Raw genomic sequence first — 12,459 nt, forward strand, 5'->3', positions numbered from 1 at the left:
ATTTTTACATTTTGCAAATATCTTTGATTCCTAGCCTAATAGACGACAGCTGGATTCTATCTGCTTTCAGTCTGTTGCAATGTGTTGTTCTGGCTAAAGTATATGAAAAAAATCTGGTCCTACACAGATGCATAGTTGGAAAAGGAAAACGTATTTTAGTAGCCTATTCAGATAATGGTGGATGTTCTTCTTTGATACTACATCAAAACTCTACATGTGTTATTTTCTTAAAGATCAGTTGCAATGTGCAAAGTGAAACTGGACTAATGAATTTTTTGTACTTGATATACCCATGGGATAATGAGAATAGAAAAGGCAAATCATGACTTTGTAATGTTATAAAAATAGTTTTGTCCTTGTAAATCCCATGAAAATGTGCCAAGGATATATAATGTGTATACAGGTGTTCCCAGACCATACTTTGAATATCACTGTCATATACTACCATAAATTCTTATAATCTTATCTTGGGACACAAAGAAACCAACATTACTGAGAAGAAGCTGTTAGGTAACTTGCCTAACCTTTGCTCAGTTAACTCAGGATAGAACCAAATTTGAATTCAGTGTTCCTCTTTTATCTCTCTGATGGGACATAGTCTTTCCAAAAAAATGTGGAAATGGGAAAATACAGAGGCATAAAATATGATTTTTTCCCTAGGGACCATAATTCTTGAGAGATAAGTTGGGTTTTATAGCTACTGAGTGTCAGGTTCTGCAAAGAACATGGTAGGTCTTTTAGCATGGCTATAAAATCACATTGGATGAGTAGATCTTCCATTTTAATGGGAAACAGATTCCAGGATGAAATTCAGGAAGCAGCAGAAGGAACAAAGTTGGAATATGGAAGAAGAGATCGGGAAAGGTCAAGGAATAGATAATACAGTCTATAATTAAAGCTCTGAAGATCCCAAGGGGAGATTGATTCTTTCACTCATGTCAAAATAAGTCTGCCATTTTCTCCTCCAGGACCCAGAAGAGATGTATGGGAAGGTGACTGAAGATCTATCACTTTTGTAATTTTTTTTTTTTTTTTTTTGGCCACACCACATGGCATATGGGATCTTATTTCCCAGACCAGGGATTGAACCTGCACCCCCTGCATTGGAAACTCGGAGTCTTAACCACTGGACTGCCAGGGAAGCCCCACTTTCATAACTTTTATTTGACCTCTTCTTCCTTGACGATGCCCTCATTCTAATTTTCTATTCCAGGCCAATCAAAAAACAGGGTTCTTTGTGATATTCACCGATGCCTTTGTCACTTTGGTGCTATCAAAAGCAGAAAAGGTAGAAGCAGAATAAAGGAAATCAAAGAAATAAAAAATCAAAAAGTATCAATATTAGTGCAGAAAATGAAGAAGAGAGTTAGCATGTCCTGTGCACCAACCACATGCATGGCACCCTGTTCCATGCTGGAGATAAAGTAATGAAAAAGTCAAGTAAAACCAAGGGTGTCCCATACTGCTCCCTAACAGAAAAGCTGGATTCACTGAGAATGTCTAAGAAATCTTTGACTATTCCCATTAAACCTATATGACACCTACAAATTCTTCCAAAATTGGAAACTACATCTAATGTTAAGGAATTAAACATTTCATATCTCATGGCCTACATTTTGACTATTTTGTTTCTTTTCAAGAAATTATGCAAGGTAGGCAATTAGTTTACAGGGCAAATCTAGGTAGGTTTCTATTTTTTATGTTAGCTTAGCAAACAACAGGGCTATGTTGTTATGTTGGGAGTACAGTTATAAGCCTAAAATAACCACTTAGTGTTCCATTTGGTTTACAGAATTAGATTTGGTTAAAATTAAACTTTACTAAAACAACTGCAAATAGAAAAAAATTACTAGGCATTTTGAAAACATTTTAATGTAAGATATTGATGCATTGGGTGAAGGAGAAAACCATGTGTTGGTTTGAGATTCCAAAGACTTGCGAGAGCTTCATGATATTTTTCTACAATGACTAGAAGTAGTCAAAACTGCCATAAGTTTTGTCTGTTAAATTTGCTGTCACTTATACAGCAGCAATCCTTGGTAAAACCATTTAAAATATTCTATTGCTAGTAACCAGGTAATGCTAGTGATCAAATACATGAGTCTCTAAGCTTCCCATTAGTTGGATCTACATTTAACTGCTCTGTATTTTATTCCTAGGGTCCTGAACAGTACTTGGGACATAGGAGTTGCATAATATTTGTTAAATATTTTCAATGAATAAGTATGTAAAAGAATATTGTCTTTATTATTTTTTTAAGAAATGTAGAGATTTATAAATACTGAAAATTATAAATTTAGAAAATTATAGATTTCAATATTTATAAATACTTATCCAGGTTTTTTACTGCCTGAATGCCACCTGTAAAGAGGGGTATGGATGGAGTTATTACAGAGTCAAGAAGGAGAGATCCTGTATCAGACTGAGGCAGGAGAGGTTCTGCCTAGGGAGTCATGGGTAAAAACACAGAGCTGAGAAAGAAAGTAGAAAGCCCTAAGAAGATTGCTGAATTTAGAAGGAAGAGAGCCAAGTGAAAATGGAGAAGTGAAATGACATCAGGAAAGAAATAACCTATGAGGCCCGTGAAGTAATGGGTTAGGGAAAATTAATTGAGCAGTGGGCAAGACGTAAATCTATGCATATTGACCAAGGAATGCAGTGTGCTATTCCTTTTACATGGAAGCGTCTGCGTTTTCCAAGGAATGAAATGACTCCCAGTCACACAGAATCACACCAGACACTACCAGTAACTCTGTTTGGTGATTTCTTTGATGGAAGAGAATTTCTGAGGGCCAGATACCACACTCTCCCTGCCTGCGGAACTAAGGAAAATAAGGATATTATTTCTCCAACGAAACTACATTTCCCTATCTTCAGTCGGTCTATGGAAACTACTGCTGGAAGATTTATCAGTATTAGAGACAGCAGCATATTTATTTAAGCCCAGAATGTCTTATACCATCTTAGACCTACCAACCTAGTTCTCGCCTCTATTCAGAGGATGGAATACATTTAATACTGCTTTTATTTAGACTTACTCCTATTCTTTCCCCCACTTCCCAAGTCGATAACACCTCAACTTGAAAAACGTATGTCATACTTCCTTCACAAAAAGACATCTGGTATATGAATGAATGAATCAATCAATCCATGCACACATGCATGAATGAATGAATTCTTTTCAAAGTTAGGGCAAGAGGCGAAAAGGTGACGTTATTTCAACATCTATACCCTTTACCTGTACATATAAAGATGCATTGTAATTTCAAGAGTGATTATAATGACATAAGTAAGAGAAAATAAAGTAGAAAAAAATGGCAAGCTTTGTGATGATTTTTGGTTAGAGCAAGCTGTGAAGACAGAGTGCTTAGATTGGACTACTTGCTCTGCCACTGACAAGTTATGTGAACTTATTAAATAGGGATACCGAGTACTTCACCTTATAAGGTCTGGGAGAGGATTAAATATTTTAAAGCAGTATCTGGCATATTGTGAGAGATAGACTATAAGACTTCGCCTCTGTTTTCTAGCAGAAAAGAAGATATCTGGACAGAGAAGGCATCTAAAACTCAGTCACAGAGAAGTTAGATCTCTGTTCAAAGGTACTCAGATGAAGATGAAGCCCAGTGCTGTTCACTGCTTGGGTTTCAACTGGGCTTCACCTGTCTCTTTATTAGCCCTTTAGTTTATTTTGAAGCTTTCAGGTTTGACAATGACCATATCCTCTTTCACATGTCACATGTTCCAGCTACCTAAGGGTCTGCCATGCTATTCAATCATGACTTGATCTCATTCGAAATCATCAACGCTTCTTATTTTCAGCGGGTTTTAGGCACAGTATGCACAGGAAGACTGGTTGGGTCTGACTTCAGCAAAATGGCTTGGCTGGAGTTCATACCAGATAGCCGGGAAGAAGCAACTGTCCTTCTATAGTGCCACAATTTCAACAAACGTAAACCACGGAGTTGGGCTTAAAAATGATTTGCTTTGGAAAAGCTGTGTTTACAGTACCCTTACCTCTAAGAACTAGACCTCTGCATTCCAGAGCTGTGCCAGAAACTCGTCTTTCCTCTCTAGGATCTGACTTGAGGCTGGAGATGCAGGGAGACTTCTGGCAGAGGGCAGGATACCCATGTCAGTCTTGTCTTTCTCTTTAAACCAAGTTTCTCAGTCTACCAAAACATCAGGAAATGTGCTCATTTCAAGGTCTGTATCATTTCAGCTCTGAATTAAAGGATTGGCATTCCTCTTGTGGATTTCAAAATACACACACACACACACACACACACACACACACACACATCACTATTACAAATTTTTGGTTAAGACTTTCAAATGACACATCCCTCTCTTTCTGTCTCCTGTATCTCTCTCCTGTCCCCCTCTCCAACACACACACTCACTTCTTGGCCTTTTATTTGTTTACAAGCCTTGCATTTCAAGCCACTCAATAACTCAGGTCTTTTTCACTTGAAAAGGGACTTTCCATTCAGGAAGGAGATTCGTAGGAGCAAAAAGGCTTAGCTGAACCCGTACTAAATAGCTTCATGTCCCGACGATTCAAGGAACTGGCACTTGGGCAATCCCTTTCATTATTCTCTGAATGCCATGACCTATATGTCAAAGTGAGAGGATGCTTGGGGATGTTTCTTGTCTTTGCAAAGCAATGCTCCAGGGACAAAGAAGCTCTTTGACTGGGCAGTCATGACGGCCACGAGGTGGGAGCCATAAACCAGGCAAGCCTGGGCAGTGTGCGTGCTGACATTTTTCATTCCTAATATCCCACAAGTATTTCAGCATCAACAGAGCCTCTGTGCAGATGAAAAGGAACTTTTTTGTTCCTTGATTTTGTTATATTACGTTTGAAAATTCCTGCCAGCCTCCCAATTACCCATTTGTAGATAGACTGGCAAAACCATTTTTTCATCACCTTCGTATCCTCCATTTTACAAGCAAGAAGAAATACTAATATTCCTGTTGTCTCCTCTAAGTAAATGAAATCCACACTTCTTCCTTCCCCAGGCTGCCTTACCTTTTTGCCTCTGGAGCTCAGAAATCCCAGCAGCTGTTGTTCAGTCTAGTCTGCCCACAGCCCAATCCTCGGGGACATGCAAGTAAGCAGATTAGCTCCCAGACATTTAAATTAAAAAGTAAAATAAAATAAAAAACCATGGCCAACTTTTGTAAACATAAATGACCTATTCTAAGAAAAGAACAGACATCTTGCACAAAGATAGACTGAGATGTGTGGGGGGCAAAACAGCTCAAGTCAGCAGGGGAGGTATGCATGCACTGTCGATGAAGCAGCTGTGATGCATTTCTTTTCTTCCTTTGTTTTTTTTGAATGGGGAGGGAGCACAGGATTATTTTATACTGTTGATAAGCTAAGTACTTTTCTTTGTTACTCATTTGGCTTGTTTTTTTCCATTTAGAGATATAATAGTTTGTAAGACTTTTGTCCCCTTTGCTTCCCCCAACCCCCAGAGCACTCAAACTATCCTTTTGGTGGAAATCTCCATTCAGAGCCTCCCTCCCTCTTTCCCTTCCTCCCTCCTTCCCTTCTACTCTTCCTTCTTCTACTCTTCAAACATTTTTTAAATGTGTGCTATGTGACAGGCACTGGGCTCAGTTCAAAGGAACAAAACCATCAAAAGTAATGACACAGTCTTGTCCCTAGTTTAGAGGCTGATTGGGAAGGGATATAAAATAGATAATTAAGTGAATAAATACACCAGTGTAACTGCTATGAAAGCAAAGTCTAGGGAGCTATAGGAGCTGAAGACTTAATCTCATGGTAAGTGTCTGAGAAGTTTCCCTGAGGAATAGCATTTAAGCTGATACATGAAAGGCAAGAAAATACGGTGAAGTATCACAGAATTCATGATAGAAGTCTGTTTAGGATGCTGTAAGAATGCAAAGGAAGGTGAATAAATTCTACAGGGGAGAAGAAGAGAGGTATGGAGCTTTCTAGAGGAGGTTATATTTGAGATTGAAATATTGAAACATTAAAACTACCTGAAATAAAAGCAAATTTAATCTCATCCAAAAAAACATTGATTTCCATTCAACAGATGCACTCTTCTTTACTATACTTAATTTTGTCTTACCTTTGGTGTCTATCCTATACAGTTTTCTTGGTTTATACCAGATAGTACCTCTTTCTTCACTCTGTGAACTTATAGTAAAAGGAAGAAATTACAACCAAAGTCAGCTCCTTTTTTTGTCCACTTACAATAAGCCACAGTAATCCTGACTATGTTTTAAAAAATATCAGAAGGAAATAGTGGTATCAACAATTGTAGGTGAGAATAGATTTATAGGTGAAGTTTCCCTAAAACTAACTGAAAAGTTTGTTCCCATATTTTTCAAATATATATTCTTTGTTTTTAACTAAAAATTTATATATTTTCATCTTAAAAATTTTCAGTGTTTATGAACAGTGTCATTATCAAGGCTTTTATCGAATTATTCTTGGGTAGATTCATGTCATTTGAAATTCACACTTCTTTAAAGCAAAGGTATTAGATATAGATTTCCAATAGTTGAAGCTTCCTTTACCTACCTCTTCTCTGAATTTTGTCCTGTTCTGCTTAATCAAATCTCCAATCCATCCTAAAATTCCCACTCCCAAGGCATCTTGAGCTCCTCCTCTGGAGTAATAGTATCGATTGAATGATAGTGTGATCTAAGTGATAATGTTTTACAGATGGCTTTTCCTCCAGACTATGGTCTATATATTATTGCACAGGATTTCATTTTTGCCTTTACTCATGTGATTTATATCTATCATTAAAATTTTTTTTAACTTAGAGTTTTTATTTAAAATTGTAAAATTGAGAGTATTTTGACTTTAAATTTATACTGTAAAGATAATATATTACATTTTTAATTGTAAAAGGGATCAACAAAAGCAGTTTTCTAATCTAACAACCTTAATATACTTTATTCCAACGGCTAAATTAAATCAGTTATTTATCTCATTTGTGATATGGAATAGCAGTACTCAGCATTTTCTCAGTACTTGTTGAGCACTGACTACTTCTAAGGGTTTGTGCTAAGCGCCGTTCCATTGGCTATGCACACCAGTACAATGTTGCATGCAAATAGTGATAACAATTCTCTTGCTCACAGGCTCAGTGAGAAATCATTAAATTTTGCTATAAAATGTAATGTTTTCTGGTTTTTTCCTGACTAGCATTTAACAGACTAAGAATGTTGTCTTCTATCCTGAGTTTTCTAAGAGTTTTTTTCATAAGTGGGTTACAATTTTTGTCATTTTTTTGCATTCATTGAGATGGTGGTATTTTTCTCTTTATTCTGTAATATAATAAACTACCTTGATTTATTTTCAAATGTTAAACCACTATTGCCTTTATGCAATGAGACAAATTATGTTGTGATGCACTATCCATTTTGCATATCATTGGATTTGATTTTCTAATATTTTGTTTAGTGTTTTTGCACCTATGTTCATGAGAGTGAGAGTGAGATTGGCCTGCAATTTTCATCTCCTGTAATGATCTTTTAAGATTCACTGGGAAATGTTTCTCCTTTTTATTTTCATTATATTATTATTATTTTCTTAAGATCTTTATTGGAGTATAATTGCTTTACAATGTTGTGTTAGTTGCTGCTGTATAACAAAGTGAGCCAGTTATACGTATACATATATCTCCATATCCCCTCCCTCTTGCGTCTCCCTCCCACCCTCCCTATCCCACTCTTCTAGGTGGTCACAAAGCACCGAGCTGATCTCCCTGTGCTATGCAGCTGTTTCCCACTAGCTACTTTTACATTTGGTAGTGTATATATGTCCATGCTATTCTCTCACTTCGTCCCAGCTTACCCTACCCTCTTCCCGTTTCCTCAAGTCCATTCTCTACGTCTGCGTCTTTATTCCTGTCCTGCCCCTAGGTTATTCAGAAACATTTTTTTTTTTAGATTCCATATATATGTGTTAGCATATGGTATTTATTTTTCTCTTTCTGACTTAATTCAGTCCGTATGACAGACTCTAGGTCCGTCCACCTCACTACAAATAACTCAATTTCGTTTCTTTTTATGGCTGAGTAATATTCCGTTGTATATATGTGGCACATCTTCTTTATCCATTCATCTGTTGGTGGACACTTAGGTTGCTTCCATATCCTGGCTATTGTAAATAGTGCTGCAGTGAACATTCTGGTACATGACACTTTTTGAATTATGGTTTTCTCAGGGTGTATGAGCAGTAGTGGGATTGGCAGGTAATATGGTAGTTCTATTTTTGTTTTTTTAAGGAACCTCCATACTGTCCTCCATAGTGGCTGTATCAATTGACATTCCCACCAACAATGCAAGAGGGTTCCCTGTTCTCCACACCCTCTCCAGCATTTACTGTTTGCAGATTTTTTGATGATGGCCATTCTGACCAGTGTGAGGTGATACCTCATTGTAGTTTTGATTTGCATTTCTCTAATGATTAGTGATGTTGAGCATCCTTTCATATGTTTGTTGGCAATCTGTGTATCTTCTTTGGAGAAATGTCTATTTAGGTCTTCTGCCCATTTTTGGATTGGGTTGTTTGTTTTTTTGATATTGAGCTGCGTGAGCTGCTTGTATATTTTGGAGATTAATCCTTTGTCAGTTGCTTTGTTTGCAAATATTTTCTCCCATTCTGAGGGTTCTCTTTTCATCTTGTTTATGGTTTCCTTTGCTGTACAGAAGCTTTTAAGTTTCATTAGGTCCCATTTGTTTATTTTTGTTTTTATTTCCATTTCTCTAGGAGGTGGGTCAAAAGGATCTTGCTGTGATTTATGTCATAGAGTGTCCTGTCTATGTTTTCCTCTAAGAGTTTTACAGTGTCTGGCCTTACATTTAGGTCTTTAATCCACTTTGAGTTTATTTTTCTATACAGTGTTAAGGAGTGTTCTAATTTCATTCTTTTACATGTAGCTGTCTGCTTTTCCCAGAACCACTTATTGAAGAGGCTGTCTTTTCTCCATTGTATATTCTTGCCTCCTTTATCAAAGATAAGGTGACCATATGTGCGTGGGTTTATCTCTGGGCTTTTTATCCTGTTCCATTGATCTATATTTCTGTTTTTGTGCCAGTACCATACTGTCCTGATTACTATAGCTTTGTAGTATAGTCTGAAGTCAGGGAGCCTGATTCCTCCAGCTCCGTTTCTCTTTCTCAATATTGCTTTGGTTATTCGGGGTCTTTTGTGTTTCCATACAAATTGTGAAATTTTTTGTTCTAGTTCTGTGAAAAATGCCATTGGTAGTTTGATAGGGATTGCGTTGAATCTGTAGATTGCTTTCGGTAGTATAGTCATTTTCACAATATTGATTCTTCCAATCCAAGAAAGTAAGTTTCCTCTATGCCTACTTTCTGGAGACTTTTTATCATAAGTGGGTGTTGAATTTTGTCGAAAGCTTTTTCTGCACCTATTGAGATGACCATATGGTTTTATCCTTCAATTTGTTAATATGATGTATCACATTGATTGATTTGCATATATTGAAGAATCCTTGCATCCCTGGGGTAAACCCCACTTGATCATGGTGTATGATCCTTTTAATGTGTTGTTGGATTCCATTTGCTAGTATTTTGTTGAGGATTTTTGCATCTATGTTCATCAGTGATATTGGCCTGTAGTTTTTTCTTTCTTTGTAACATCTTTGTCTGGTTTTGGTATCAGGGTGATGGTGGCCTCGTAGAATGAGTTTGGGAGTGTTTCTCCCTCTGCTATATTTTGGAAGAGTTTGAGAAGGATAGGTGTTAGCTCTTCTCTAAATATTTGATAGAATTCACCTGTGAAGCCATCTAGTCCTGGGCTTTTTTTTTGTTGGAAGATTTTTAATCACAGTTTCAATTTCAGTGCTTGAGATTGGTCTGTTTATATTTTCTATTTCTTCCTGGTTCAGTCTCAGAAGGTTGTGCTTTTCTAAGAATTTGTCCATTTCTTTCAGGTTTTCCATTTTATTGGCATAGAGTTGCTTGTAGTAATATCTCATGATCCTTTGTATTTCTGCAGAGTCAGTTTTACTTCTCCTTTTTCATTTGTAATTCTATTGATTTGAGTTTTTTCCCTCTTTTTCTTGATGAGTCTGGCTAATGGTTCATCAATTTTGCTTATCTTCTCAAACAACCAGCTTTTAGTTTTACTGATCTTTGCTATCGTTTCCTTCCTTTCTTTTTCATTGATTCCTGATCTGATCTTTATGACTTCTTTCCTTCTGCTAACGTTGGGGTTTTTTGTTCGATCTCTAATTGCTCTAGGTGTAAGGTTAGGTTGTTTATTTGAGATGTTTCTTGTTTCTTGAGGTAGGATTGTATTGCTAAAAACTTCCCTCTTAGGATTGCTTTTGCTGCATCCCATAGGTTTTGGGTCCTCATGTTTTCATTGTCATTTGTTTCTAGGTATTTTTTATTTCCTCTTTGATTTCTTCAGTGATCTCTTGGTTATTTAGTAGTGTATTGTTTAGCCTCCATGTGTTTGTATTTTTTACAGATTGTTCTCCTGTAATTGATATCTAGTCTCATAACATTGTGGTCAGAAAAGATACTTGATACGATTTCAATTTTCTTAAAATTACCATGGCTTGATTTGTGACCCAAGATACGGTCTATGCTGGAGGATGTTCCATGAGCACTTGAGAAGAAAGTGTATTCTGTTGTTTTTGGATGGAATGTCCTATAAATATCAATTAAGTCCACCTTGTTTAATGTATCATTTAAAGCTTGTGTTTTCTTATTTATTTTCATTTTGGATGATCTGTCCATTGGTGAAACTGGGATGTTAAAGTCCCCTCCTATGATTGTGTAACTGTCAATTTCCCCTTTTATGGCTGTTAACATTTGCCTTGTGTATTGAGGTGCTCCTATGTTGGGTACATATATATTTACAATTGTTTTATCTTCTTCCTGGATTGATCCCTTGATCATTATGTAGTGTCCTTCTTTGTCTCTTGTAATAGTCTTTATTTTAAAGTCTATTTTGTCTCATTTGAGAATTGCTACTCCATCTTTTGTTTGATTTCCATTGGCATAGAATATCTTTTTCCATCCCCTCACTTTCAGTCTGTATGTGTCCCTAGGTCTGAAGGGGGTCTCCTGTAGACAGCATATATATGGGTCTTGTTCTTGAATCCATTCCACCAGTCTATGTCTTTTGGTCGGAGCATTTAATCCATTTACATTTAAGGTAGTTATCGATATGTATCTCTCTATTACCATTTTCTTAATTGTTCTGGGTTTGTTATTGTAGGTCTTTTCCTTCTCTTGTGTTCCCTGTGTAGAGAAGTTCCTTTACCATTTGTTGTAAAGCTGGTTTGGTGGTGCTGAGCTCTCTTAGCTTTTGCTTGTCTGCAAAGTTTTTAATTTCTCCATTGGGTCTGAATGAGAAATTTGCTTGGTAGTGTAATCTTGGTTGTAGGTTTTTCCCTTTCATCAGTTTAACTATGTCCTGCCACTCCCTTCTGGCTTGCAGAGTTTCTGCTGAAAGATCAGCTGTTAACCTTATGGGGAATTCCCTCGTATGTTATTTGTTGTTTTTCCCTTGCTGCTTTTAATACTTTTTCTTTGTATTTAACTTCTGAAAGTTTGATTACTATGTGTCTTGGTGTGTTTCTCTTTGGATTTATTCTTTATGGGACTCTCTGCACCTCCTGGACTTGATTGACTATTTCCTTTCCCATATTAGGGAAGTTTTAAACTATAATCTCTTCAAATATTTTCTTAGTCCCTTTCTTTTTCTCTCTTCTTCTGGGAACCCTCAATATCCTGTAGCACTGGAGCAGCAGAAGGAATCATGGAGCCATGAAACAAACCCCACATTCACTGTCTGCCATGGCCCAGTTGGCTACGGAGAGCTGCTGCCATGAAATAATGGCTTACTTCTCTCTTGCCATCCAGAGCTTACATGCATGCCTCCCATTTGGCTAACCAAACAGGACACTGCTGGCCAAGGAATTGGTAAATAGTGTTTCCTACAGTCATACCCGGGAGGAAAAAGAAAAATCTTAAGAGAGTGGTGATATTTCTGTTACAGTCAGTAGCTGGCATAATGGCAGAGTTTGAAATTAATATTTCACCCATTTTTTCTTAATGTACTTTAGTAATGCACTTGAATATGGACAATAAGAGTAAATAGCCTTATTATATTGTTAACTATTTAATAAAAAACATTTTTTCCTTCTTCTATTTAGCCTTTTGTTTATTTGTTTGTTTAATAGTTTTAAATTGTTTTGGCTGTGCCTTGTGACTTGCAGGATCCCAGACCAGGGATCAGACCCGTGCTCCCTGCAGTGGAAGCATGGACTCCTGACCACTGGAGCACCTGGGAATTCCCTTTATGTAGCCTTTTAAGATTGTGGTTTCAGTGTTCTTTCACCAAAAGATCAAGTAGATGGTGACATTATCATTTTTGTACGCAAGCACGTGTGAGTGTGTGTACAGACTATTTGATAATTATCT

This window comes from Lagenorhynchus albirostris, chromosome 17 (genome assembly GCF_949774975.1).
Source record: "Lagenorhynchus albirostris chromosome 17, mLagAlb1.1, whole genome shotgun sequence".
In the NCBI taxonomy this organism is placed as follows: domain Eukaryota; kingdom Metazoa; phylum Chordata; class Mammalia; order Artiodactyla; family Delphinidae; genus Lagenorhynchus; species Lagenorhynchus albirostris.